General features: G+C 40.9%; 1 protein-coding gene and 1 pseudogene across 17 annotated transcripts in view; both read left to right on the forward strand.

Moving 5' to 3' along the window:
* The window catches only part of ERC1 (ELKS/RAB6-interacting/CAST family member 1), a 518,217-nt gene that overhangs the window by 315,242 nt on the left and 178,669 nt on the right, over positions 1-24,306 (forward strand). The gene's annotated exons all lie outside the window — the stretch shown is intronic.
* Positions 17,015-19,178, forward strand: LOC103349010 (recombining binding protein suppressor of hairless-like; annotated as a pseudogene).

Consider the following 24,306-nt stretch of genomic DNA (forward strand, 5'->3'; position numbering starts at 1 on the left):
CGCCACAGCGCCAGCCCATGCATTGTATTTTAATTTCTGCAAACTTTTTGAAATGCCCTCATATATGTTCTTTTCCTTCAAGTAATTCAACAACTATTGTCCATAAACTTCCATTACTGAAACTATCACTTGGGTATTACTGTGAGACTCCATTTCAGTGCTGTATTATTCATGATTTTGTCTTAAAGTTTCTTACAGTATATTACATTTTGGTATTGTTACTGAAATAAATGTATGAATTGAGTTCATCACCAGAAAGTAGAGGCCTCAGAATGTTAGTTGTTTCTGTACTTTGGGCTATCACAGTAATGTGTCTGGGATGTTGGAGTCTTGCATTTCTTTGCTTACCTGTAATAAGTTTCATCTTTAAGTAACTATAGCTATGGTAGAAGTGGGAAAACATAGGAAACTTGTATGTATGTGTTTGTAGCAGATGGAATGAGCTTTTATTTATTTACTTTTTAAGCATTATTTAGAGAGAGGGGATAAGGGGTGGGTATCTTCCATCCACTGGTTTACTCCCCAAGTGTCTGCAAAGGTTGAGGCTAGGCCAGGCCAAAGCCAGGAGCCAAGAGCTTCATCTGGGTCTCACACATGGGTGCAGGAGCCCAAAGATGGCCATCATCCACAGCTTTTTTCAGGTTCATTAGCAGGGTGCTGGATCAGAAGTGGAGCAACTGGGACTTGAACTGGCACCTATATGGGATGCTGGTGTCACAGGTGGCAATTTTACCTGCTGTGCCACAGTGCTGGGCCCACTTTTATTTGACATTGTTTTTATTTTTTGTGAGTTTTATATAAGTGAAATGTTAGATATGTGGTTTTGTGATTTGTATTTTAACTGAAGAATATTTGTTAATTTTTAAATAGCAACATAAAGATGTACTGTAGTCTGTTTAACAACTGCTTTGTGTTCTACTACATCGTTGCATTACGTAATCATTTCTCTGCTGAAGGTCATTTAGATTTATTTCCAGTTTTATAATATTATAGACAATACTGCAAAGGGGCATCATTATCCTTAAACCTCTTAATGTATGAAAGCATATTTGTCTAAGATAGAATCCTTCATGGAATTGCTAATCCAAACATAATACATACCTTGGATAACGAGTTGCTAAATGGATCTTAGGAAGAAGTACTATCCACATTTGATTTCACCAGCTGTGTATAAGAATTTACATTTTCTCACGCTCGGGGGTATACTGGAAATTAGCCATCTCTTAAATTTTTGATGATCTGATTTTATATTTGGAATACTTTTTCTTATAATTACTCACTGTCCTCTGCAGTAGGATAGTATTCTATACTACTGTATTTAATTTATCTTCCTCTGATGAATGTTTAAGTTCTTTCTGACACTTCACAAGCCATATAATGCTCAAAATAATAATTTTATGATATAAAATTTCATAAATATAAAACCAACCTTGTAAAGAAGTCATTTCTAATGTGTTTCAGCTATTTTCTGTGGCTGTATATACTTGAATCTGGGTAATGTATAAAAAAAGAGGTTTATTTAGCTGGCAGGTTTGGAACCTGAAAGTCCAAGATTGCGTGGCCCCATCAGTTCAGCCCTGCTGAGGGTCTCAGGGTGTCTAACATCACAGTGGTAGCAGTGTGTATGTACGAGCAATCACAAGGGGAGACAGGTAGCCAGAGAGATTCAGGGGCCAGATTTTCTCCTATAACAGCTTCCCGTCCTGTGACAGTTCACTTCATGGGACTAGTGTTAGCACCCTCTAAAGACAGTGCCGCCATGACCTGATCACCTTGCACACTGCTACACTGGGACCAAACTTCCAGCACAGGAACCTCTGAGGGACACACTCAAACCACATTCAACATACATGCTAGTTGGTCTGCAGGCCAAAGTCCAAGAAGTAGAGTTACAGGGTCAGAGGGTGTGTACATGTGTAATTTTCATTGCTACTGTCAAGATCAAGGTGGAAAACAGGATGTATAGTTTGTTTAAAGGTGGGGGAATAAGAATATACATGTACAGACACAAACATGTTATTATGGCCATTGTTTAAGGAAAAAGGCAAGAGCAAAGTTTTTGAATCTCTGTGTAGTTGTTTCAGTCTTGTGAATATATTACCTGTTTTCTTCATTTATTTTAAAGAGAAAGATTCCATTGACTGGCTCACTCCCCAAATGCTGGCAACAGCCAGGGCTGAGCCATGCCAACACCAGAAACCCAGAACTCAATCTGAGTCTCCCATCTGGGTGATGGGGACCCAAGTACTCGAACCATCATCTGCTGCCTCCCAGTGTGGACATTTGCAGAAAGCTGAATCAAAAGCAAAGTAGCCAGGACTCAAGCCAGGCATAGTATTATGGGATTCCAGCATCCAAAAGGACAATTAACAGCTGTACCAAACACCCAACTCTAGCTATATAATATTTTTAAATATTTCTTTAATTTAGTAGTAAAAGAATGTGCTTTCAAGTTAGAACTATATCAAAATGTGTGCTGTGACTAATGTCACAATACAGCATAAACATTGAATTTGCTTTGAACCTCAGTTTCCTCATACATGTAAATGAAACTAGCAAATGCCTTCCTATTATAGCCATGAGGATTAAGTGAAAAAGTGTATGGAGTTATGTAACACAGTGGCCAGCACATGAGGCCTGTCAGGAATGGTGAATGCCTGTAGATGTCTTTGATTCTCTCTGCTGGAGTCGGTCCTGTAATCTGATCTGCCTGGCAGGTTGTATTCAGAGGGATAAACTCAGTCACAGATTATCTGTTATCTGTTCTTTCTCTAAGTGTAAATACGGAGGCAGAACTGAGCCATTTGTTTTACTTGATTTTATGACAGTGTCAGCAAGAGAAGTCATTAAATTATCACTAGACAATGGAAAAAATGCATGGGAAACTGATTATAGAATAGAGCTGGTGTAGTGCTTTGGAGAGTAAAACACCTATCAGCTATGGCTGAAGTGAGCAACCCTTAAGCGAGGTTTGTACATTATCAGGCATGATTGTGTCCTGTTGGCATTGGGGTGTGTGTGTGTGTGAGAGAGTGTGTTAATGGGAGTTACTACTTATATGTTAGCACAGTTTAGCTGGTGATAGCTTCTGGGTAGTTCCTGTAGAAATTTTTGAAATAGTCTATCTCGCACGCGCGCACACACACACACACACACACACACAATACAACTTTTTAAAATAACTGTTCTCACTACACTATTTAAAAATATCTTGTGATCCTTCCAAATTCACTGTTAGTCTTCCCTTCTAAATTATTTGAATCTCCAAGATTTCATAGGACTTTTCTTCAAAGATGTAGAATTGGAAGAGACTGCAGAAGGGTTTACTCCTGGTGATTCCTGTTGACCTCCCAGCTGCCCTTGAGTATAATCACCAACTCCAAAGAACTGAGGAGATCCTAATGAGTTCCGTTCTTTCTTTTTTCTTATGTTCTTGCTAAAGTTTCGCCTTCTTTACACGAATTTCCATCTCTCATCTCTGAATCAGTTTGCTGCTGTGTGCTTCAGATTATCGAGTTCCCTCTGACCTAGTCACTCTCTGCCACTTGAGATGGTCAGCTCCCTCAGAGATAAATGCATAGTTTTGAAAGTCCCTCTCTTTCCATTTCCTGCCTAAACAGAGTTGAGCTGATTTTAAGTGCCAGAATTAAATTGATTTGCAGTGTTAATCTGATTATTCTGTAGAACTTCCTCTGAAATGTTATAAGAATTAATGCTCAGAATTAATATTCAGAAACATGTAAAAATGTACTCTCAAATTAATATAAAATTATTTTTTCCTATAAATTTTGGATGACCTTTGCTCAAATTCAATACAGTTATCTAAACATGTAGTACACACATCTAGTATGTTCTATGTGATGGTACTTCAAACACTTTGTAGAAAAATGGAATTAAAAGATAAGCTTATATTGGTACAAAACTTTTTTTGAAATGCTTGTATAATTTTTCCATAATAGACATTTTCTATGAACCTTTTGAAGATCCCTTATATAACTGAAAAATATTTCAGGAAATATTTTTTCTCTCTACTGAACATTCAGGTACTTTGAATTTTTTCACTTATTTTAATACAAATGCAATAGCACTGACTTAATAAATACTGCCACATTCTTTGCTTTGTGTAGCACAAGTTGTGGTGCTCTAACTCTTGAGAGGGTCTCCTCATGCAATCAGCCTGCATGTGTACTACAATACACACAGTTATGCACAGCTCCGCACTTTTCCCCTCGCATTCCGCTGAGAACTATCCAGTTTATTAAACATGCTTTTTTAAAAAAATGTATTTATTTATGTGAAAGGTGGAGTTACAGACAGTGAGAGGGAGATACAGAGAGAAAGGTCTTCCTTCTGTTGGTTCACTCCCAAAACGGCCAGAGCTGCGCCGATCTGAAGCCAGGAGCTAGGTGCTTCTTCCTGGTCTCCCCCATGGGTGCAGGGGCCCAAGGACTTGGGCCATCTTCTACTGCTTTCCCAGGCCATAACAGAGAGCTGGACTGGAAGAGGAGCAGCTGGGACTAGAACTGGCGCCCATATGGGATGCCAGTGCCTCAGGCTGAGGATTAACCTACTGCGCCACAGCGCCAGCCCCTAAATATGCTTTTTTTTTTTTTTGTTACTTGATCATTCCTCTTGTGGATTTTCTTCTGTGACTGCAAACCTGTGATAACCCTTAAGGAGTCTTTTCATATTATAAAAAAAATACTGAAAATAAGAAAATACCTCCTGCTTCTTGCAGAATAATTCTGGGACCTGTCTTCATTTCTTCCTCTGTTCGCAGTAGATTGATTGATTCTGTTTGACTTCCATGGCCTATTCTCTTCATCCCTCCTGTCACTCATAATTTGTACTTCGATGCTTCTAGCATGGATGTCCTTAGCCTCCTAAGTGGGCTTCTTGTCCCTTTGTAATACCTTCCTCACAGGGCCTGCTGGGATGCTTAGTGTAACATGCGGATGCGCCTTCTACTTCAGATTCTTCAGTGTCTCCAGAAACAGGTTTTCTCCTGTGTCGCCCTTCATGATGTGCCCTCTGCTTTCTTCTGCCTCTTTGAGTAATATTTGTTCATTTATTCTCATTACCATTAGCTTTCCACTCTGACTATTCCACAATTTATCCATTCAGTCATGAATAGATATTTGAATTGTTTTCTGTTTGGAGTTATTACAAATAGACCATGTTATATTTCATTTTATTTGCCTTTTACATTTGGTCTTTTCAACTCTGCCGTGTTGTTCAGGCTCTTTACTCCAATTTTGTTTACCCATAGGCCCTATTGGTGGATCAGTGAACTCCTAGTGCCTGCCTAGCAAATAGCAGGGATTTGCCAAGCAGCAGTGTTGCCGTATCTATACCTAACTTCTGCCACTCCTCCTGTGAATGTTGACCACATTTTTATTTCTAACTTAGCAACAGTGTTGGTTACAGGAGATTAGTAGCCAATTATTCACATAGAGGATGGAGCTCTTTTATGCTTACTGGAAGAATATTGATGACAACTGGAGTCAGACTTTTACCTTTTCTGACCTTTCTGTCTAAGAATCCACCAGGGATGAAATCTGTCTTAGGCAAAAGAGAATCCTTATATAAAGTACAATCTATGGGGGCTGGTGCTGTAGTGTAGTAGGCTAAGCCTCCACCTGCAGTGCCAGCACCGCATCTGGGTGCTGCTTCGAGACCCGGCTGCTCCTCTTCTGAACCAGCTCTCTGCTATGGCCTGGGAAAGCAGTAGAGGATGGCCCAAATGCTTGGGCCCCTGCACTCATGTAGGAGACCCCAAAGAAATTCCTGGATCCTGGCTTTGTAGCAGCTCCGCACTGGCCATTATGGCCATTTGGGGAGTGAACCACTGGATGGAAGACCTTTTTCTCTGTCTCTCCCTCTTTCTGTCTATAACTCTACCTCTCAAATAAATAAATAAAATCTTTTTTAAAAAATAAAGTATAACCTGAAGGAGTAAAGAATTATCAAGTCCAATTTCTCACTCAGATTCATTTATAAATTCAGTATTTATTCATCAAATTTTTTTACATGTTCTTATATATGAATGTGTCATTGAAGCATAGTGGACCCCTCAGATATTTTTGTCCAGGATTTAATTTAGTATCTTTTTTATTTTTTATTTTTTTTAAATTTAGTATCTTAACTTGGCAGCTGCAGTGCTTCCTTTCTAAACTAGAAGCAAAAAGAGGAAGTGGCCCGCAGGTCAATGTCACTCTAAAAGGAAGCAGTACTGATTAATGAGGTAGAAAATACAAGTTTGTTTTCATTGATTATGTTTTAGTAACAAATACAGTCTGTTTGTGGATTCTGTATTTATAAATTTGTCTACTTCTTGAAGTTTATTTGTGACCCCCAAATCAATACTTTTTTTTTTTTTTTTTTTTTTTTTTTTTTTTGGTCATTCTCAGGGAAAAAATTTTGAGGCTCTCAGTGTTAATGTTCCCTGCTGGAATCAGATTGATGCTCTGCTGTCTCATTTCAGCTTTCATACTGTAGACAAGTGTCCTTTGCATTTTTCACATGTTACTCTTTCTGTTGACTTGTCTGTTTTAAAATGGCCTCCATAGTGCTAATGCTGTCTGGTGTTCCTAAGTGTAAGAAGGCTGAGATGTACCTTATGGAGAGAGTATCTGTAGTAAATCAGCTTAGTTCAGGCATGAGTTTTAGGGCTGTTGGTCATGCTGTTGAAGCAATGATGTATTATTAAATAAAGTGCCTTTAAACAGAAGCACACATAGACAAGGTTATGCAGTGATCGAGTGACAGAGGTGTTGTATCCAGGAGCTCCAGGAACCTGTTCACCCCCAAGGCCAGGGGTTCCGGATTTGCTAATTTAGCATGGCTATTTTAGAGAAAATACCTATCTTGAATTAAGAGCACCAACTGTGCTTGATTGGTCCTTGCTTCTGGTATCAAGCTAGATTTATTCTTATTTTTTCAGAGGCTTGCTTTTTCTAGTAATTATCACATGGACCAGTTGACTTTCCACTTGCTACAGATACATGCAACTTTATCCCAAGCTTAAATTTGGGGTTAGAGGGTGGTATTTGGCCTGGAAGTTAAGAGACTGTGTTCCATATTGAAATGCCTGGGTTTGTTGCTCGATCCCCTCGTGGTTCCAGCTTTCTGCTGATGCAGACAGTGGAGGCAGCAGTGATGGCTCAAGTGCTTGGGTTCCTGCCTCCCAAATGGGAGACCTGGGTTGAGTTCCTGGCTCCTAGCTGTGGAGCTATGCCATTCGTTTTGGGGAATGAATCGGAGAATGGGATATATGCCCCCTGTCTGCAAACCACTCCCAATATAAAATTTATAAAGAAAGGATTTCCCAGGGGCATAGCAGGTTGATCTTCCACCTGTGACACTAACATCCCATATGGCTACCAGTTTAAAATCTGGCTGTTCTCGCTGCCTCTCATTCTCTCTGTGTGTAACTCTTTCAAATAAATAAATCCTTAAAAAAAAAAGATCTGGCTATTCCACTTCCAATCCAGCTCCCTGCTATTGTGCCTAGGAAAGCAGCGGAAGAGAGTCTAAGTGCTTGGGCCCCTGCACCCATGTAAGAGATCTGTAAGAAGCTCTAGGCTCCCGTATTCTGCCTGGCATATCCCCAGCTTTGGGGAGTGAACCAGTGGATGGAAGATTCCCGCCCCCCTTATCTCCTCCTCTCTGTGTAACTCTGCCCTTGCTCTGTATTCTCTGCTCCCATGTGTAGCATTCATGAACTGTGGAGTCTGATTGTCAATGATGCTTTTATTTAATCAATCAGACATTGTGTTGTCAACATAAAAAAAATGCAGCTTCTGCTTTGAATTGTCTGTTTTACAAGTTTAAAGGCAAAACCACTTCACTCCTGGGAACTTAGACCTCTAAAGGTTATTCTCTTCCTGATGAATGTTCTCTATGGGCTCTTCAGATGAGTATCTCACCCGTGGCTTTGGGTGATATATTAGAAGAGCATGCAATTGGTTTAGAAGACTTTATAAATAGTACTTGGTTGTTCAGTACAATGAATGCTTGTCTTTTTTAATCATTTCTACTTCTCTCCCATAAGTTTATTGAACATAGCGAACTACATGGTGTGAAGCATTATCTCCCTTTCTGCTAATAAAATTAAGTAAAAGACTAAGAGTTAATCCCTAGTCAATAGCATTTTTCTAAGAAAAAAATAACTTCTTCCCCTGCCATGTTCAACAGTGATAATCTTTCTGGAATTATTAACCAAAACATTTTCTGTTTTGATGCTTTGAGAAGTAATCATCTGATTCTAAATTCATGACACGACATTTAACAAGCGTCCTTGTGCTGATATGGGGTTATACACTTGAATTGCTACAATCCACTGATGCAAGTGAGGAACCAAGTAGAACTTAGATCCTACATGGTGAAAATTTTAGATGCTTGAATTACTTGAATTGTTTAGAGTTATAGAAATTAGAATCTCTACTTGAGGAACAAGAGCTAACCAGAAATGCCGTTGTTTTCAGTGTGAATTTTCAGAATGTATTTCCTTTCAGAAGGTAGGAAACAGCTGATTATCATCTTTTATTTCTCTTTTTATGTGCCCCCCCGAGTACTATTTTTAACTCTGTATCTTCATTAGATTTTGTGATACCTTGTTCTTACACTTCTTATTTTTCTTCAGCTATTCCTTTTAATCCTTTGATAATGGTCTGTTTTTACTGCTGCATCATTTATATTTCATTATTAGATAAATTTGTTTTCCCTACCTGTGACTTTTTTTTCGTCGCTGTTTAGCATGTAAGAATTGTTATATAGTAATTGCTTAGTAAATGTTTGTGGAAGTGAACATTTTCCACTTCCTAAATGTCCGTGTTCCCTTCCAGCCTGAGTTTGTTCACCTCTCACCCACAAGCTGGCCTGGGCGCTCTTCGTTATATGAATACTACGGAGAGGTCATTAAAGAGGTCCCTGAAACTAGACTGCTTGGGATCTGATCTGAGTTCCATCAAATTCTCACCATGTGAGCTTGGCAAGATACTACTTAAAATCTGTTTGTCTCCATTTTCTTTACATTGAAGGTGATAGAAACTCCCTCCTGTAAAGGCACAGTGAATTAACTTGTGTGCACTCAGAACAGGAGCTGCCCTATGGAAAATACCTGATGGATGTCAAGGGATATGCTCATTTTTTTCATCTTTCAGCCTCAACTGCCTATGCATCTGTGTCTCTTTTGCTTCCAAATCCTCTCCTCTCCTCTCCTCTCCTCTCCTCTCCTCTCCTCTCCTCTCCTCTCCTCTCCTCTCCTCTCCTCTTCTCTCTGTGTAACTCTGACTTTCAAATAAAAAAAAAAAAAAAGAATCTCTGTGTACTGTCCCATCTCTTACAAGATAAAGTCGCAGCTCCTCCTAAGACCCTGCACAATTTGGTCCTAGCCTGTCTTTCCAGCTCCTTTCTGTTCTCCTCTGTCTCCTCTTCCTCTTGAACCATGTATACATACATCCTAAATGAGATGATTTCTGACCTCGTGTAGCTGGATGTTTCTATCTGGAAATGGAACCCCTGCAATATCAATGAGGAAATGATATTTATTAATGATGAAAGCATTACCTTTTCCAGATTTTTAAATTTAACAAATAATTATTGTCAGACACCGATGAGTGACCAAAAAGGAATAATGACATAAGTATACAAAAAACCCTGAGCAGTCACAGTAGAGAAGGCAAAAACACTAGTGTAGGATAATGTCTTATAAAAGTAAACATGAGAATGCTGAATGGAAGCACAACAGAAACTGCTCAGTGAAAATTGGGAGCGGGGCTAGTCACAGAGGAAGTGACAACAGAGTTGTATTTAAAAAGATGAAGATTTTGCATGTGGTGGAGTAAATACATTCTGGGCTAGTGAGCATGGTAACCTACTAAAAACAGACTACACTTAAAGGTTGATGAAAGACAAAGGGCATTCCAGGCCAGTTCTCAGCCTGCTCCAAAGGCCTGAACTGGCCGTGTTTGGGCAACAGCAAGTAGTTCTTTGGGAGGGGAGTGATGTTAGGTGGGAAAGTTGGAAGTAGACTGTTTCCAGAAGTTTTGGTGTTTTCTCTGTATTTGGAGCCTTTGTGCAAGGATGTAAAATTCACAAGTTTGTGTCTCAGGAGTAGACACTCTGGCAGCAACATGGGAAATCAGTGAGAGAGGCCAGTGAGTGGGAGCAGGAGGACATCTAGGACAGCTGGTACAGTCTGCTGAGATAAGAGTTTGAATGACGATGGCAGTAGGGGTGGCAGGAAAGTCAGTAGTCAACCGGACCCAGAGCATTGACGTTATTGGCCCCTTTTGAGGCTAGTGAGGGGCAATGAGTGTATTATTAAAACTGTGGGATTCAGAGTTAAGTAGAGCTGGACACAAAGCTTGGCTCAGCTGCCTATTGTGACGGCAAATTCATCACTTAGGAAATTGGACATGATAACTAATTCATAAGGATGTTGTAAGCATAATATGAGCATTGGTAACATTTGAAAATCACTAGGAATGCATACATAATGTGTAGCAGGTTCTCAGTGCATGTTTTGGTTTCTTTTCTTGCTTTTCATTCTCTTTGTATAAATATAAGGGAACTGGTACTCAGAATGGCTAAGTAATTTGAGTACAGTTGAAAGGCAAATTCAGGGGCTAGCCACAGCTCACTTGGTTAATCCTCTGCCTGTGGCGCCAGCATCCCATATGGGCACCGGGTTCTAGTCCTGGCTGCTCCTCTTCCAGTCCAGCTCTCTGCTGTGGCCCGGGAGGGCAGTGGAGGATGGCCCAGGTGCTTGGGCTCCTGCACCCGCATGGGAGACCAGGAAGAGGCACCTGGCTCCCGCCTTCGGATTGGCGCAGTGCCAGCCATAGAGGCCATTTGGGGGGGGAGTGAACCAACAGAAGGAAGACCTTTCTGTCCGTCTCTCTCTCACTATCTATATCTACCTGTCAAAAAAAAAAAAGGAGTCAGAGGTAGTTAAATTAATACAGGAAAATCAAGGATAATTTGGGTCTTCTAAAATGGAAAAATGTTAATGAAAGCTTAGAAAATGGACAAACAACTATTGAGGCAAGTTACTACAGATTTCAACAAAAAGGCTGAGCACTGGAAAATTTTTTCAGCTGAACAGAGGTAAACCTAATAGAAATTGCTATTGGGGAATTATCTTACTGAAGATGCTATCCTGGAGCTCAACACCTACCCCCTGGAATGGGTTTAGTATAATGAATGCATAATCCTTAGCAATTTCCTTAAGTACTATACCATATCAAGTTAAAAAAAAATATGAACCAATAGTTCCTACCGCTTTTTTTCTTTACTGAAAATTGCACAAATGAAAATAAGTGAATATAGATGTGACTTAGTATAATGGAAAGAATTTAGTTGTAATCAAGGCCATGGATCTAGTCTCTCTTCTGTCACTGAATTTGCCTTTTTTTTTTAATTTTTTATTTGACAGGTAGAGTTAGACAGTGAGAGAGAGACAGACAGAGCGAAAGGTCTTCTTTCTGTTGGTTCACTCCCCAAATGGCTGCAACGGCCAGCGCTGCACCAATCCGAAGTCAGAAGCCAGGTGCTTCTTTCTGGTCTCCCATGCAGAGAGCTGGACTGGAAGAGGAGCAGCCGGGACTAGAACCCGGTGCCCATATGGGATGCCGGCGCCACAGGTGGCGGATTAACCAAGTGAGCCACAGTGCTGGCCCCTCTGACTCCTTTTTTTAAAAAAGATTTATTTATTTATTTGAAGGGCAGAGTTAGAAAAGGGGAGAGAGGGTGAGACAGAGAGAGAAAGACCTTCTATCCACTGGTTCACTCCCCTAATGGCTACAAGAGCTGGAGCAGGACTGATCCGAAGCCAGGAGCCAGGAGCTTCTTCCTGATCTCCTATGTGGGTGCAGAGGCCCAAGACCTTGGGCCATGTGCTGCTGCTTTTCCAGGCACATTAGCAGAGAGCTGGATCAGAAATGGAGCAGCTGCAACTCGAACTGCTAACACTGCAAGTGCTGGCTTTACAAACATCTACACCACAGCACTGGCCCCTTCCATTTTTTTGCCACATCTGATTTTCCTTAGTCCTGTTGATTAAAAATTGTAAGTTTGTATGCAACAAAAAGAAAATTCTAGTATATCCAATAACACCTATACTTTCTCTTCCATCTCTCTCCTTATTGCCAAGGTTCTTCATCACAGTAGGAAAAGTAATTTTTTAAAGATTTATTTATTTGAAAGAATTACCACGATGGAGAGGCAGAGAGAGAGAAGGAGATCTTCCATCCGAAAGTGGAGCAGTGGCAGTCGAACCATTGCCCATATGGGATGCCAGCACTGCTGGTGGTGACTGAACCCACTATGCCACAGCACTGGCCCTGGAAAAATTCATTTGTAAAATAACCTTAGGTCTTCAAAAACAAGACCCAATTTGAAATAAAGCATTTATGAGTGTACATCAACAAAGTTCATGGATGAGTTTATTAAAGCAATTTTGAAATCCATGCAAGTTTTTGCACAATTCACTTTTTTCCTTAAACATTTTGAAGAGTCCTTGCACAGTCATGCATCACTTCACATGACTGTGAAGGGATATGTTCCAAGAAATAGGTTAAGTAATTTTGCTGTTGTGCAAATATCACGGACGGTACTTACACAAGCTAAGACAACTGTAATGTTACTTGGTGATTGTCGCTCCCCCTCTTCGTGGAGGAACGACACTAAACCCTGCCTAGGCTTCATATCCGAGTCACGGCACCATTATGTCGCTCCCCGTCTTCGTGGAGGAACGACACAGGACCCTGCGCTGTTCTTTTGTCTGCTCGGCCCTCCCTGGGTTTGCTGCTGGTTCTTCCCGGGTTGGCTACCGACCCTTCCACCTCCGTGGAAGGGCGGTTCCCCCTGCCACATTCCCCACTTCCGCGGGGGAGCGGCACACCGCCGGCTGGCTCTCTCGGGGGCTGCACAGGTGTTCCTCAGGTGGATGTTCCCCTTAGATGTTCCTGGTGCATGTTGTCTCTCTCCTCCTTTATAGTCCTCTTCCACCAATCCCAACTCGGCTGCCCACACGCCGAGTATGCTGCTCTCCTCCAATCAGGAGCAGGTCCTACAGTTTATTGGTTGAACTGGAGGCAGCTGTGTAGAAGCTGTTTCTCCCTTCTCAGCGCCATATTGTGGGAGAGCAGATGCATAGAATAAGTCTTAATTCCAGTAACTTAGTCTAGTCCGAGTTGCTCCCCACAGGTGATACGATCTTATGGGACATTGTTGTATATGTTGTGGTCCGCTGTCGTCTGAAACATCATTATGCACCATATGTTTTGTGGGGGAATCAGAGGAATGTTTAACTTCTGGCGAATAATGTTGGATATAAGTATGCAGAATCTGAAACCTGAATTCAAATTATTTTAATGCCAACACACTTACTTGATGATTTGAATGATGAGGCTGGTGATAGAAAAAAGGCTGGCAATCAAAAGCATCACGTATCAGCTCCTTGCAATTTGCTCTGCATTCAGTTTCATTATTAGCTTTCCCTGCAACAAATCTAAGATATCAGTTAACTTTGAAAATAACAGTTCCTACACTTAGCATTGTAATTTTAAAGTACTTTTATAAATAAATGAAATTGTATTTTAGAGTGAAAAATCAGTCACTTCTGTAATTCTTTTACTGCCTTACCATTTGACAAAGGTCTCAAAAATTGATATTCTATGAATGTTGTGAATATTGAAAAGCAAATGCTACCTTTATATAAGTATATTGTAATCCAACTTAGAGTACAGTCTCTTACATATTTTATAAAATCTGTTTTCTCAGTGTTCTTTAAGTTTTTCCTCTAAATGTGGATAGATAGAAAGTAGAGCAGATTAGTTGCAGAGAATTAACTGTGATCACCTTATACCCAGGGGAAAAATTAAAGCATTGAACCCACGTTCCAAAATTGAAAAGTCATAGGGAAAATATTTCACTTAAAGGGAATTACTTTTTTTCATTTTTTGTCTTTGCTATTTCTTATTTATTTATTTTACTTATTTAAGAAATGCAAAGAGAGAGAACTTCGATCTGCTGATTCCCTTTCCAGATGCCCATATGGGTGTCAGGGGTGTGACTGCTTGAGCCGGCTGCATCCCAGGCTGTGCCTTAGCAGGAAGCTGGCTTGGGGAGGAGAACTGAGACTTGAACTCTGCCACTTTAGTAAGGGATACAAGCATTCCAGCTGACCTGCCCCCATTTCTTATGAAGCTACTCCTCACCTTACCTTGAAATCCGTGTGGTAGTTGTTCCTACCTCCTGACGTCCTCTGCCTGTTTTCCCAGAATTTTACTTCCGCCGCATTACCTTCCAGGCTCTGAACCTCTTTGACATATGAACCCTAGTTTGTTTGTTTAGTTTTTTTTTTAATTTTTAAATTTTATAGGAAACCAAGAGGAAGCTCCTGGCTCCTAATATCAGACTGGCTCAGCTCCAGCCATTGTGGCCCTTTGGGGAGTGAAACTGGATGGAAGAGCTTTCTCTCTCCCTTTCTCTCTCTGTAACTCTACCTTCCAAAAAAATTTTAAAAAAACTTAAACAAACAAACAAACTAGGGTTCACATGTCAAAGAGGTTCAGAGTGCATGTCCATTTAGGATGTGAGTGATGAGTTAGACTTCTATTTGAACAGTTTTTTGTATTGGCATATCTAATGTTAATCACTACCTATTCTGATCTGATAAAATGGGCAAGTGGATATAATGAGTTTTAAAAGTACACATCTGTTCTGGTTTTCCATTTGCTTTGGAGAAGGCAGAAAGGCCAGCACTTGATGCCTGGCTTAGTTTTCTCTAACTACTGGCAGGTGACAGATGAACTGATGAGTTGATAATGAACTCAAAAAGTCTACCCTACTGGCTAGGTGAGAAAGGAACCCAGAGACCAAGTGTGCCTCACTCTGGAACTTGCCAAGGTGTTGCCTTTTTTTTATAAATTAATTTATTTGAAAGTCAGAGTTACACAGAGAGATGGAGAGGCAGAGAGAGAGGTCTTCCATCTGCTGGTTCATTCCCCAATTGGCCACAATGGCCAGAGCTGTGCCAATCCTAAGCCAGGAGCCAGGAGCTTCTTCCAGGTCTCCCACGTGGGTACAGGGGCCCAAGGACTTGGGCCATCCTCTACCACTTTCCCAGGCCATAGCAGAGAGCTGGATCAGAAGTAGAGCAGCTAGGAGTTGAACCAGTGCCCATATGGGATGCCAGCACTGTAGGCAGCAGCTTTACCCGCTAGGCCACAGCACTGGCCCCAAGGTGTTGCTTCTTAATAATATAATTCACTTTGAGGAGGTTAGCAGGTAGGCTTTCTTGGATGCATGTCAGAAGTGTAACTTACTCATGGATACAAAAGGATATATGTTACATTATTATTTTTAATTTTTTTATTTTTTATTTGACACATAGAGTTAGACAGTGAGAGAGAGAGACAGAGAGAAAAGTCTTCCTTCTGTTGGTTCACCCCCCCCAAATGGCCGCTACAGCCAGAACTATGCCGATCTGAAGCTAGGAGCCAGGTGCTTCCTCTGGTCTCCCACGCGGGTGCAGGCACCCAAGCACTTGGGCCATCCTCCACTGCCCTCCCTGGCCACAGCAGAGAGCTGGCCTGGAAGAGGAGCAACCGGGACAGAATCCGGCGCCCTGACCGGGACTAGAACCCAGTGTGCCGGCGCCACAAGGTGGAGGATTAGTCTAGTGAGCCGCGGCGCCGGCCCCCTCTTTATTCTTAAAGTTCTTCAGCTTTCCTTTTCCTTTTAGGCAGAACATGGACTTCAGAGAAAGTTTTTAAAACTCTGTTATCCCTATACCTTTGTCTTCAAACTGTAATAGTGGTCTAGCAGTCCAGGAGGCTTACTAAGGAAGTCAAGGGAAGCCACATTTGTAGTCACAGAGCATTAAGAGTAAAAGTAGTGTGTGTCAGCACTGGGGGTCTGTATTGCTAAGTATTGCCAGACTGCGAGGGCCTTGCTTGTTTAGCATCTCTTGATAAATTTCAAGGAACCCATTGTATCAGTTCACTTTGTCACTGTCACAGAATTCCTTTGGCAGACTCATTTGTAAAAGACAAAAATAGTTTACTTTGGCTCCCAGTCCTGGAAGTGCAAGATCTAGGGGCCTCACCTGGCAGTGGCCTTGCTGGCAAAGTCCTGAGGCTGTATGGAGCATCAAATGGCAGAAGACACAGAGCGCACATATCTCTGACTATCTGGTGTCTCTCCCTCTTCTTATAAAGTCAACAGGATTTAATCATGGAGACCTCACCTTAATAACTTCATTAATTATTTCCAAATGCCCCACCTGTAAACACTATATTCAAATTAATTATATTAAGATTCTACCCTCAAGCCGGCGCCGCGGCTCACTAGGCTAATCCTCCACCTAGCGGCGCCGGCACACCGGGTTCTAGTCCCTGTCAGGGCGCCGGATTCTGTCCCGGTTGCCCCTCTTCCAGGCCAGCTCTCTGCTACGGCCCAGGAGTGCAGTGGAGGATGGCCCAAGTGCTTGGGCCCTGCACCCCATGGGAGACCAGGAGAAGCACCTGGCTCCTGCCTTCAGATCAGCGCGGTGCGCCGGCCACAGCGCGCCAGCTGCCGCGGCCATTGGAGGGTGAACCAATGGCAAAGGAAGACCTTTCTCTCTGTCTCTCTCTCTCACTGTCCACTCTGCCTGTCAAAAGAAAAAAAAAAAGATTCTGCCCTCTTAATGCCATTGTCATATGACTTTGCAGGTTAAACTGTTGCATAAATTCTGGGGTATAGAACATATTCAAAGCATTGCACCATAGTATACTCTTCCAGCTAGAGCAGAGGTTAAGAAAGTGCTGAGAGCCTGTGTGTCCACAGTTTTGATCAAAGTGCTAATTTGACCAAATCACGTTGGATTTTGTTCCTTATTCTATTCATGTTACAATTTTTCTGCTGTAGTGAAACAATCCAGAGAAGCCAAGGCAGCTAATTTGATTGGCAAATGAATGAGGGCACATTTCATAAGACTGTAAATTGAACATCAGAAGGATGGGAGTTGGAAGACAGTTTAGTAAAGCAAATAATCTATATATAGGATATATATACACGCACACATTTCAATCCCATTCATGTTTCTTCTTAAAATTATTTATGTATGGAAGATGGTGCCTGTTGTGACAAGTCTTTGAAATTATGAGACTATCATTCAAATGAAAGCATTATAATTTGCAACCATTATGATCTCAGAAGGAAAAGAGAATGATACAGATACACTGGCTGAGGTGTTTTGAGGTGACTCAAAGTGTTCTAGGCTGGGACTTTCCTTAACATGTTCTTGAAAGACCATGCGTGGATTAAAAGGAAATTTGGTGAGCGACCACCACCCACGCGACTCACTAGAGAAGCTATGCGAAACTATTTAAAAGATCGAGGGGATCAAACAGTGCTTATTCTTCATGCAAAAGTTGCACAGATGTCAAATGGAAATGAAAAAAAGGGTGTTTTGCCCTCCTCCCTGTGTATATCTTATGGGCAGTGGATGGAAGCCAAAAAAAAAAAAAAAAAAAAAAAGAGCAAATGGAACCTGATGGTTGTTCTGAACAAGAGTTTCAACCTTGTGCATTTATTGGAATAGGAAATAGTGATCAAGAAATGTAGCAGCCGAACTTGGAAAGAAAGAACTATTGCACAGCCAAAACACTGAAAATATCTGATTCAGACAAGAGAAAACACTTCATGTTGTCCATAAATATGTTCTATGGCAACAGTGATGACATTGATGTGTTCCTCAGCAAGCAGATAAGAATCATCTCGCAGCCATCCAAAAAGAAACAATCACTGAAAAATGTGGATTTGTGCATTGCCTTAGGTACAAAGGTGGCTCTATTTAATCGCCTTTGATCCTAGACAATCAGTACCAGATATTTGCTTATAGAAGGAAGTAACTTCCATGCCAGTTCTCAGCAGTGGGGAGCTTTTTATATTCATCTCCTGGGTGATGATGAATCAGAAGGAGAAGAATTTACAGTCCAAGATGGCTACATCCATTATGGAAAGACGGTCAAGTTGTGTGTTCAGTTACTGGCATGGCACTCCCAAGATTGATAATTAGGAAAGTTGATAAGCAGATGGCATCGCTGGATGCAGATGATCCTGTTCTCAACTCCATGAATGTGCATTTACCTTAAGAATAAGGTAAAATGCACCTTTCTCAAGAAAGAAATAATTTAATTTCAGGTCACTCCATGCTCAAAAGAACCAAATAAAGAAATGATAAATGATGGAGCTTCCTGGACAATCGTTAGTACAGACAAGGCAGAGTATAACTTTTATGAGGGAATGGGCCCTGTCCTTGCCCAGTCACCCCTGTGTGTGTCGTAGTAAGTCTTCAGTTGAATGGCAGAGAGGAGGGCGCCGGTTTCTGTCCCGGTCGCTCCTCTTCCAGTCCAGCTCTCTGCTGTGGCCCAGGAAGGCAGTGGAGGATGGCCCAGGTCCTTGGGCCCTGTACCCGCATGGGAGACCAGGAGGAAGCACTTGGCTCCTGGCTTTGGAGCAGTGCAGCACGCCGGCTGTGGCAGTCATTTGGGGGGTGAACCAACGGAAAAAGGAAGACCTTTCTCACTGTCTCCCTTTCTCACTAACTCTGCCTGTCAAAAAAAAAAATTAAATAAATAAAAAAGAAAGTCTTCAGTTGAATGGCAGAGAGGACATAGCAATGCTTGAACTTACAGGCCAGAATTTCACTCCAAGTTTACGAGTGTGGTTTGGGATGTAGAAGTAGAAACCATGTACAGGTGTGGAGAGAGCGTGCTCCCTGTTGTCCCAGACATTTCTGCATTCTGAGAAGGTTGGCGATGGGTCTACAGCCAGTTCAGGTTCCAGTAACTTTGGTCCGTAGTGCTGGAATCATTTATTCTACCAGCCTCACCTTTACCTACACACCAGAACCAAGGCTGTGGCCTCACTGCAGCGCAGCAGGAGCCAACTCAAGCCAGGTGCCCCCAGTGAATCAAACACAAACCAGGGAAGTTACACAAACACCAGGACAGATGCAACCAACATCACATCACCTGCAGCCACGATGGTGCCCTAACTACCATCTTTTTGTTGGGACCTACACTGCCTTGAGGGTGGCAAAAAGTTGACAGAAAAAAGAAAGAAAAAAAAAAAACAATCTTTTTGTGGTTTCTTGGGAAAACTTTTCATACCACGTGATCCTGTTCAAAGCCCCCATTACCTGCAAGTGCTTATTTGAAATGCAGAAGCCACAGTAAAACAAAAATGACATACAAAATATATATATTTATCTATGTATGTGTATGTGTTTGAGAGGCAGAGTTAAAAAGAGAGAGAAAAAACTCCCATATGCTGATTCACTCACTAAATACCTACAGCAGCAAAGGCTTTTCCAAGCCAAAGCTCAGTGCAAGAAGCTCAGAAGAGGTCTCCCATGTGAGAATAGGAACTCAATTACTGAGTCATCACCACTGCCTCCTAAGGGCCTTGGACACAGGATCTGGAGCTAAGGATCAAACAAACCTAGGCACTCTGACATGGGACACAGGCATCCTAACCATAGTGATCAGCTGGCCAGTTACCCACCTACCCCACTCACTCTTCAAATTAGATAATTCAAAGATGGTAATTCTTTTTTTCTTTTTTTTAAGAATTTATTTGAAAGGCAGAGATACAGAGAGAGAAGGAGAGGGAGAGAAAGAGAGGTCTTCCATCTGCTGATTCACTCCCCAAATGGCTGCAATGGCTGGGACTGACCTAGGCCAAAGCCAGGAGATGCTTCCAGGTCTCCCACACGGGTGCAGGGGCCAAGCACATAGGCCATCTTCCTCTGCTTTCCCAGGCACATTAGCAGGGAGCTGGATTGGAAATGGAGCAGTTGAGATTTCAATCAGTGCCCATATGAGATGCCGGCACTGCAGATGGAGGCTTAACCTACCTCGCCACAGCGCCGGCCCCTAAAGATTGTAATTCTTGTCATTGACTGTTCCAGATACTTATTCCTCTTTCTTGTGGAGGAAAAAATAAATAAATAAATAAATAAATAAACAGAAGTACATGAACATTAAAGGAGAATTTAAGGATTACAGTTTTACTCATCTTGTCTTATGAATATAGCTTATCTTTTATGTTTGTCATAACACAAAATATGTGCCAATTTGTCCATTCATCTTTCAGTTCTCCAAACATGTTTATTTGGATATGTCTCATTTCTATATTTTATCATAATTGTTATCGCATGTCACTTCAATTGCATATTTGTTTTTTATTTAGTAATATATGTACTTATTCTAAAGTCAAGTAAATCTTGTTGATTTGAAGAGCCTACTTGCATTATGAACCTACCAATCTTCTACTTTAATATATACGATCCAAAGTCTTATTATTGGAGAAAAAAGCCATGTTATTATTAATAGTAGCCCTAGAAATATATTTTCTTTCCGTTAAAGTCTTTTACAAGTTTATCTCTTGATTCTTTATTTTCCAAAAGTAAAGAACAAAGATACTTACTATACTGATTTGCAACCTCTGGTAAAGTGGAACAAGGTTAATCAAAACATTTTACCCAAAACCCACTAATTGAAGAGAGTAAGTCAGAGTTGGACTAATAGTTCTTAACCTTTTATTCGAATAACTTAACTGCAGTGAATCTCATTATTCTACCTAATTAACTTGCTTATCAAGTGATAACTGACCTCATTCTTGGGAAAATCCTGAATCTATAACAGTGAGAGCATTCATAACAAAAGCTTATCCTTTGAAGCAGAAAAGCAATTCATCTCTGTCAAAATAGGAAGCAACTTGAGTTTTGATCCTACCTGATAATACCATTTCCAAATTATACTTAGGTAAACATTCTTTATTAGAGCCAAAAAGATTATGTGCTAGATAGAACTTGGAATAGACTGGGAGCCAGAATTCTTTGTGTTTGAAAGGTGATGTTTTAGATATTGAGTAAAAAGTCTCCCAAGTTTTGCTAAGACTGCTTCCAAGGACAAATGTTTTAGGTTGAAAGCTCACTATTTTTCAGTTTCCCTTTTTAATGTCTAGTACATAAGATAATTTCTTCAATCATTTTAAATTCATTATTTCTCCCTCTTGGAAAGATTATGCAATGCCAACATAAAGTAAAACTTAGATATCTTTCTATGAAAATGTTACTCCAGACTAAATTTTAGATAAACCGTTTCTGTGGTTTTTTAAAAAATAATATCAAAAGTCTGTGAGCAGTGTGTTGACTTACATCCCACTGAAACTAAGGTATTTCAGTTGGTGATGAATGCATTTCCTAGCTTGCTACTTTATGAATAATCAGTGGTCTATAAATTCTGGTTTGCCTTTGTTTTTTATTCAAAATTTTCTCCTATTCTCTTTTGTCTTTTGGTTTTGCTTCTAAATCTTGGATCCTAGATTTCTTACTTATTGCATTAATTCAAACTTTTAATCTAGACTCTGGGCTAGAAAGGTCTTGGACATTTCTATTCAGGTAACAAGAATTATTTTCATGTGTTTTGTGGACCCTTGCATTTATAGTAATTCTTCATGTCCTTATGTTCTAACAGTAGAATTCTTATAGGCTGGTTTTAGCAGAATAAATATATACTTGCACAAATATCTTAGTTTCTTGAAGTAGCACTTAGTGCCCTTTTAACTTCATGATATTCAGCCCCTGAATAAATTCTTCTATAGAAAGTTCTTGATGTTGCTTTGTGGTGACAATTGATCTTTGGTTCTTTGAATTATCTTGATTTCCCTCCTACCTCTTTAGCCATTCCTTAAAAGCCATTCTTTCTCTCTCCCTAACATCAATGGCCTCATGAATTCATTTTCAACTCTGATCTATACTTTTCCCCCTGTATTCTCCCCAAATAATTTTATCTATTCAGTAACATCAACTACTGTCAATAAGTGCTGATGACTTCCTAGTACAAATAAACAAACACAGAGTTTACTCCAGGCCACATCCCTCTCCCAAGCTATGTCAGTGCCAGCTGTACCTGGCCTCATTAACATTCCACAAACAATCTCAACAAATCCGGAAGCATGCTCATTGTTTTCTTTTATAAACATTCTCTTCATTACTTTCAGCAACAATAAATGTAACCATGTCACCCAGTTTTTTAGACCAAAAACTAATAGATCATTCCTAACTACTTTCTTTCTCTTGCTTCCCATAGCTGTTTTGATCATATATTCTATCAATTCACCATATATGGTAGTATCATTTTGTGTCTGTCCTCCTAGAAATTATTCTGATATTTTGTTGCTTTTATTTTGGCAATCTTAAATTCTAACTTGTTCTGCATTTTGCCAATCCTTTCCTTTGCTCTTTCTAGGTTAATACTTTTAAAAACATAAATGTTATCATAATACTTCATCTTAAAGTTTTCTAAAGGCCACCTACCCATTGTTTTCAGGCTAAAAGTAAGACTCTGGATACTGGCATTGAAGATTCTCTATAATCAGAGATCTCCATGTTGTTCACCATTTCCCATCCCTTAGTACCTCACTTTTATCCTTGTTCTTTCCGTATACACTCTTCTCTCCATCCCTTCCCCTTCCCACTCTTTCTCCTATGGATCCCTCTCTCCCCATCATCTTTTCACACCCTCTCCCTCTATGTCTCTCCTTGCCTTATCTCTTTCTTTATCTCTTGCCTGAAGAATGACGCCACAACAGGAAGGCACTCCTTTCTGTGACTTTGCTCTGAGCCTTTCGTATTGCTTTTTATTTTTACCACAAATTAAAACTGTGTACATGGTTTCTTCTTGGTAGAATCCAGAGCACCTTGAGTCAGTGTAAGTCAGTGTATTCTATGTGCTGGAGTATAACTGAATAATACAGAGTACCTGTTCTCAAGGAGGGAAAAGAGCCTGGCCTGTTTCATTCTTGGAACTCTTTAGTGCCTGTTTGATGAATGAATGAAAATCTGTTTAAAAGTGTAAGTTGTAATGTTTAAAATTTGGCCTAGTAGTTAAGATGCTCATGTCCCGTATCACAGTCCTGAGTCTGATGTCCACCTACAGCCGCTGACTCCAGCTTCCTGCCAATGCAGACCCTAGAGCAGTGAGGATGAATCAAGTGATTAGATTCCTGACGCTTAGGTGGAAGACCTGGATTGAGTTCCTGGCGCCTGGTTTTCGTCCCCCAGCCTGAGCCTTTGCAGGCATTGTGGAGTGAACCAGTATGTGGAAGTGTGTGTGTGTGTGTGTGTGTGTGTGTGTGCACGTGTGCCTGCCTCATTCTTGTTCATTCAAAAAAAAAAAAAAAAAAAATCCCCAGGGCTGCATTGTGGCACAGCAGGTTAAGCCATCACCTGCAACACTTGCATCCCATATGAGTTACCACTGCAGCCATTTGGTGAATGAACCAGCAGATGGAAGATCTCTTTCTCCATCTCTTTCTCTCTGTCTCTCCTTTTATGTAACTCTTCCTTTCAAATAAATAAATAAGATCTTTCTTAAAGAGTTACAGACAGAGAGGGAGAGACAGAGAGAAAGGACTTCCATCTGTGGTTCACTCCCCAAATACCTGCAATGACCAGGGCTGGGCTGATCTGAAGCCAGGAGCCAGGAGCTTCTTCTGGGTCTCCCATGTGGATGCAGGGGCCCAAGGACTTGAGCCATCTTCTCCTGCTTTTCCAGGCTATAAGCAGAGAGCTGGATTGGAAGAGAAGCAGCCTGGACACGAACCAGTTCCTATATGGGATGCCAATACCATAGGCAGATACTTAGCCTACTATGCCACAGCACTGGCCCCTTAATAAATCTTTTAAAGAAAAAAATGTCATTTTTAAAAAACATTTATTTATTTATTTGAAAGCCATGATTAGATAGAGAGAAAGACCTTCCCTCTGCTGGTTCACTCCCCAAATGGCCTCAAAAGCCAGGGCTGGGCCAGGCTGAAGCCAGGAGCCAAGAGCTTCATCCAGTCTCCCACATGAGTACAGGGGCCTAAGCACTTAGGCCATCTTCTGCTGCTTTCCCAGGCACATTATCAAGGAACTGGACCAGAAGTAGAACTGCCAAGACATGTACTGGTGCCCATATGGGATACCAGCATTGCAGGCAGCAGCTTAACCCACTATACCATGGTGCCAGCCCCAGAACAAAATTCTAGATCTTAGAAAAGTTTTTTTGTAAGTTTTTTAGATGTAGAATCATCCAGTATCCCAAAAAATAGTTTTATAACAGCTTAAACAAAATTAACCACACATACACTTAATGAGGGTCTTCTATAAATTAAATCCTATTCAGAATGCAAAAAAAAAAAATTGCCATAAATAGAGGCCAACTTTGTGGGGCTTCAGGTTAAGCTGTCTTTTGGGAT

This window comes from Oryctolagus cuniculus, chromosome 9, assembly GCF_964237555.1.
Source record: "Oryctolagus cuniculus chromosome 9, mOryCun1.1, whole genome shotgun sequence".
NCBI lineage: Eukaryota > Metazoa > Chordata > Mammalia > Lagomorpha > Leporidae > Oryctolagus > Oryctolagus cuniculus.